Source organism: Setaria italica, chromosome II (genome assembly GCF_000263155.2).
Source record: "Setaria italica strain Yugu1 chromosome II, Setaria_italica_v2.0, whole genome shotgun sequence".
Classification (NCBI taxonomy): domain Eukaryota; kingdom Viridiplantae; phylum Streptophyta; class Magnoliopsida; order Poales; family Poaceae; genus Setaria; species Setaria italica.
This window is the reverse complement of record NC_028451.1, coordinates 16,651,038-16,656,915: the sequence shown is the minus strand read 5'-3', so window position 1 is coordinate 16,656,915 and position 5,878 is coordinate 16,651,038. Positions and strand designations below refer to the sequence as shown.

At 44.6% G+C, this 5,878-nt stretch overlaps 1 long non-coding RNA gene across 2 annotated transcripts; it reads left to right on the top strand.

The window, feature by feature from the left end:
- Positions 1-3,022: 3,022 nt before the first annotated feature.
- LOC101755196 lies at positions 3,023-5,542 on the top strand. 2 transcript variants are annotated; one of them, XR_001163273.3, is made up of 3 exons: positions 3,024-3,687; positions 4,837-4,948; positions 5,039-5,542. It is a non-coding gene; the product is annotated as an uncharacterized LOC101755196 (long non-coding RNA). The 2 variants fall into 2 exon arrangements; XR_002676215.1 differs by having other exon boundaries at positions 3,023-4,948.
- Positions 5,543-5,878: the final 336 nt, after the last annotated feature.

Genomic DNA, 5,878 nt, shown 5'->3' with positions numbered 1-5,878 from the left:
TAGAGGTTCATATTTATTTATTACAAACCAAGTTCAAATTCATAAAGTGGTTCAGAGTTCAAGTGCAGCGGAAAGAAACGATAATCTAACGACAATACATGACAGCATGGTGAAGCCGTCCATGACATCACTCACCACGGTCCTCGCCCGCCGAGGACGTGTCCCACTCAACCATCCATCCCGGAGAGAGCTGGCACGGCCAAATCAAACTAGCAACCATTTCATGAATTTCATTACCTAAAAACAAAGCCACAAGTAAGGCTAAGTATACTAATACTCCGCAAGGCTTACCCGACAAGTGGTATCTAATCCACCGACTCCTAGACATGCAAGGCTTTTTGGTTGAGGGGTTGTTTTTGCAAAAAGCTTCTAAAGTGGGTCCTTGCTTTCAAGTTTTAGCATCAAATTCTAGTTGATTAACCATTCTAGATAAGCATCTATTCTAAGCAAGCATGGTAGAACAAGCAATTTAATCAAGCCTCAATATTAAGCATCATCATTGTTCATCTTCTTACTCAATGCAGCATAGTAGTCAAGCAATCTCAATAATTGCGAGAAACAGACGATTCGAATCGAATTTCTTAACCTTGCAAGGTGGACCTAAACACACGACATGCGCGTACTGTGACATGTTCACACATTATCAACAATTCTCATCAATCCCCGGTGCGTGTCCAGGGCCCACTTCCCTTGGATACAAGGCCCCACTGGTCCCTGGAATGACGCCGTGCTGTGGCCGTACTTGTACCCACATGATGCACCAAGGGAACCGTTTCCAGAGAGAGCGGGGAAAAAGTCCACGCCCCGGTTCAATCGGGTACTAGGCTTACCGATTACCATATTCTCAGCATGTGTTTAGTACGTTCAAAAACTTGACCATGAACACCGACACGTTTCGACCTTAGCAATTTCCTCTATACAGATGGGGCATCAACAAATTCAAGAACATCGCACAAAGCTCTGCCCGTCGACCTTATGATTCCAACATAAGTAAACAGGCAACTCCTATATCTCGCGAGTGACAAGAAATCACTCGACTTTTACTGTATCCCTATTTAGCATAGCAACTAAGAGACCTAACATGCTAGTATTCAAAACATGGGTACTAGGAGCATGCAACTAGGGTTTCAATACAACTCCTATGGACTTAATGCACACACATAAGTAACAAGAATATTGTATAAATTCAGAAACTAGGGTTATGCTCCAGGGCTTGCCTTCCTGCCCTAAATCAGCCTTGGGCTCTTCCGAACTTTGGTTCGGGCCTTGGTTTGCCTCGATCACGTTCAGCTCACCCTCCTGTTATCCTTCTTCGCGTTCCGGGATGAGCTCGTACGTTTTGTCAGCGATGTTAGCTTCTACACGAGATGCATATGCATAAGATTTATTTTATAATCTTTCATGACGTAGGTTTTATTTCGTTAACCATTACAAAAACATGGGGTGTATTTTCTTTTAACCACATTCACCTAGACAAGTTTATAAATATTTCTTTTGGCCACATTCACCTAGACAAGTTTATAAACATTTCTTTTCTTTTGGTAACATTCACCTAGACAAGTTTATAAACATTTGTTTTCTTCACAAAACACGCTTGGTTGGAAAGAAAATATAGATTTTATTTTGATGGTGCTTGTGTACACGATATAAAATTTTTAGAAAGTTATATTCAAAAGACAATAGGTTGTGCTATTTTGGTATTGTTTAGAAAAGATTAATATTTCACTACTTTTTTATTCAATCTTAAATTTTCTCTTTTACACAACAAACACTTAGAACTTTTCAATGTTTAGAACTATGCCCCTGCGATTTTGCACTAAGGACCCTTAAACTAAAACCTAGATTACAATAGGGTCCTTGGCCGACCGACGGCTTGGGGAGCTCGATTCCGACGATGTGGCGCCGCAAGGTCATGGGCTAGGGTCACGAGGGCGATGAGGGACTCACCAGCTACTGGTTTGGTGTAGGACTCAAGGTCGGAGGAGGGCCGGTGATGGCTCGCGATGGAGTAGTGGCAGCGTGGTCGCTTCGGCTTCGGTTCCGGCGACGGTGGCGGCGGTGGTGGAGGTTTGTGAGGCTGAGGAGGTGGAGTGGTGGCAGGGGAAGGCGCTCGTGCGCTTGGGTAGCGATGGAGATGGCCGGGAGGGGGTGCTCGGTGGCAATGGCGCAGCGGCAGTGGTGAGTGCGGCCGGCGAGGCATGGGCCCGGGGCCCTTTTATAGGCAGCAAAGGGAAGGGGAGGGGCGAGGCGCCGAGGTGAAGCCTCGCAGCTCATTGGCGCGGCAGGGCGGTGGCCGGGCGTGCGGGAAGTGGCTTGGCGTGCCGTGGCGCGCGCCGGTGCTCCGTGGCGTGTCGTGGGTAGCGGTTGGTCGCTGTGGATTTTGCCGTGCGGGGAGGGAGATCGCACACCGAGGGGGTTGGGCAAGCTGCTGCGCGCACCTGTGCTTTTTCCTCACCGCCAGCCATTGGCTTGGCACGGTGCGGCGGTAGGCATCGCGCGCCGCGTGGTGTCTGTGAGTGCGGTGACCGCGCCCAGGGCGCGTCGCGTGTGCGTGGCATGCAAGGAGGCTGTCTTCAACGTGAATTTTTTCACAAATTTTGAACTACGCGTTTGAATCTCCAAATATAAAAGTTAGAGTTTAAAGTATAGGTTACAACTTTTGTAAAAGCCGACATATGAAAAACTCGATGGATTTGGAGATATACTTGGGAGAAGTTTGATGGAACGCCGGTCAAAACTGGGTTTGAAAATGATTTGATTTTCGACCGAGCTTCTACTCAATATTTGAACACCTTCCACTCAAAATCAAGAAAAGTGTCAATTATGAAAGTTGCTCCATTTGAAGAGATCTATCACTTTTATATTGGCCAAAAATTAAGTTCTTATATAAAATTTATTTTTATTTACTTCTTAAGTGTATCATTGTAAGGATGTTTAACACTTAACCATTTTAATTTTTCTTTAATTTATTTTTTAATTCCTCTTGATTTGGCTCTTGACTGCCAGAGATGTCACAGTCTTCCGCGCCGTCGCCGGCTTCCACCGGACCATTGCATCCCCGTCACCATGTCGGCGTCCAACGCACGGTCCACCGGCGGTGGTAACGTGCCCAACCCGCTTGCCGCCTTTCTCTCCTCCCCTATCCCCTCGCACGAGCAGCCGCCGCCGTTGTGGCCTCCGCTTCGTCGCCACGTCATCCATCCTGTCGCGTCCTCCTCCCTCGATTCCCTCTCCTCCTATAGCTGTTGCGGCAAGTCTCCCGCTTCCGTTCTACGCCCCATCTTGGTGCGCCGTGTGTCGGGCGGTGCGGCCGCTCGTGCTTGGCGAGGCAGAGGCGTCGCCGGTGTGCAGGGTCCTTTTCTCCCATCCCTCATCTCAAATCCGGCCGCCCACTCCCTGCCATCAGACGCCAGCCAGTTAAAGGAGAGGGAGAGCCAACGGCAGCAGCGGCAGCAGAAGGAGCCCGTCGATCCTTTGCCGCCGGTGGGGAAAACGTCGCGAGCCGTCGCTCACCTGCACCCTGTCCTCTGGCGCCCCTGACGTTGCAGCGGCAGGAGGCCCTCCCAGGAGCTGCCAGGTGCCTGCTCCAGCGATGGCCGCCAAGCCCGAGCACATCTGCCGCACTGCCATCGACCTCGGCAAAGCGTTGTGCGCTTGTGCCAGCAGGCCGCCCCCCGTGCTTGCAAGGTGTATTTCTGTGCTTGCTGCTGTGCTACTAGTGCTTGCACTTTAGGTGTCTGACGATATGCCAGTTAAAGAATAAATTCGCTGCACCTTCTTTCAATATATTTTGTTGATTGCATTGGATATGCGAAAGCTATTTGAGATACAAATGTAGAGGGGCAGAGCTTCGCTTCTCTTTGAGCATTTACAGACTGGGCAATATGTGTGATGGTTTCACTATTTCTTCCATTCTTAATTGATAGATAGGAAAGCTCTCTGAGATACAATACATCTGATTATTTCTCAACTGTGACCTGTTATATGGTTAGTCTTGGAGTAACCTCTGATTGCTGGGAGGATTTCTGCTAACTTTGAAAGGGAAAAATTCTACTAACCCCAGCAGGGGGGATATCTAGCAGTTAGGATTATGAGACAATCCGGCATGATCTCTTCTTTGTCTGATTTTAGGAAAAATGTTGTAGAAATTGCATCAGCCATTAATCGACTGACTTCATTTTAGGTCAATCATTTGTCATCACATGGTATTTATGTCATAGCAGTAGAAAAACCTGAAAATGTAAACTTCATGGGGCTGACTTGGAAATTTAAGTATCTCAGCAGTTTTGCTATACAACACCTTTCATTTACAGATTGGAGATGCACAAAAATTGGAGGTGGCTAGATTTCTGTAGTTACAAAGTGCTCGATACTAATAAAATATACCTCATGGCATTTGGAACCTCCATTTCCCTTCGGTTTGCTTATCCCAGAATTTTTTCTTATTTTGTGATGAAAGAAACCAAAGATAGACAAGATTGTATCAGTGATAAGGCAAATGAACTCATAAGCAAGGGTGATAGGATATAAAATAATTTGTTATTCTGTTTCCTTTGGGTCTCTTCTTACTGTACATCAAAGAAAAAAATGTATCTACCTTGCTTTATATCTATTTTTTATGTAAGCTCCATGGTGTTTTTCTTTTATCCCTGCTATATGTCCATAGCTAGATGTTATAATACGCATATAACTATCTTTGCTGATGATATACCAGACATTTTCATTCTTAGTTGCCTATGAATTATGCGATCACTGGTTCCCAAATATTCTTATCCTATTTCCCGTATTTTATTTTATGGGTTACTGTGTAGTTGTTTTGATTCCTCTATTTAACAGTTTCTGGATGTAATGTTCAATGCAAAAGAGCTACTCCATGTGCCTTCTATTGCGAAAAAAGGTGAATGCTCGGCCAAAGAGATTTGATGTTGCCGTGTTCTTCAATATATAGGTTACTCCTTGCTGCCCTTTATTTGTTGATCGCTAATAAAAGGCTGTTTATGGATCCTGATGTGTACTTTTTTTCCCTTTCATTTTTTAGGGGCATGTATTGTATCTCCACCTTTGTGGTATACACATCCTACTTGAACCAGTTTTGATGATGTCATATTATGTGTTTGCCTGCTGCCTAATTAAGCAAACTGGTTACTTTCAGTGTGTAAGTAAAATGATTTATCCGTGCTATGCCTAATGACTGAAATCCTATATGCCCTTCTCTGCAGGTTATTTCGTCAGATGCTTTCAACCGTATCGTTCTTTATGTCTCTTTGGAGCCAAATGCAGGGGCAAAAATGTCAAAGGATAAGATCTCACTAAAGTATATGGTTGGTTGGTTGGCCATAGTGTACTTCATATCCAAAATGTTATAGCGCCATTCACTAATGAACAAGGCTATAAATGGATGCCTTTATATTCTTTTCTTTATATAGGATCGATTCAATGAATTGAAATTGTACAGTTGTAGATTTTTCATCTGGTTCTTCCGAGTTATAAGAGCACTTTATGGTCGACACTGAAAGAATCCAAAACATTTGGATGCTACAACAGACTATTCTGTCCGCCGTAATCTTTGTTTGTTTGGCCACATGAAGTAGAAGCGACTAATGTGATGTACTATCCAGATTAAACCTTATTGTACAAGGTAATCTTCTCGCACCTCTGATCTCTTAGGGGGCGTTTTCTCTTCCGGTGACTTATTTTTAGCACGTGTCACGTCGAATGTTTAGATACTAATTAGGAGTATTAAACGTAGACTATTTACAAAACTCATTACATAAGTGGAGGCTAAACGGCGAGACGAATCTATTAAGCCTAATTAAACCTAATTAATCCATCATTAGCAAATGTTTACTGTAGCAACACATTGTCAAATCATGGACTA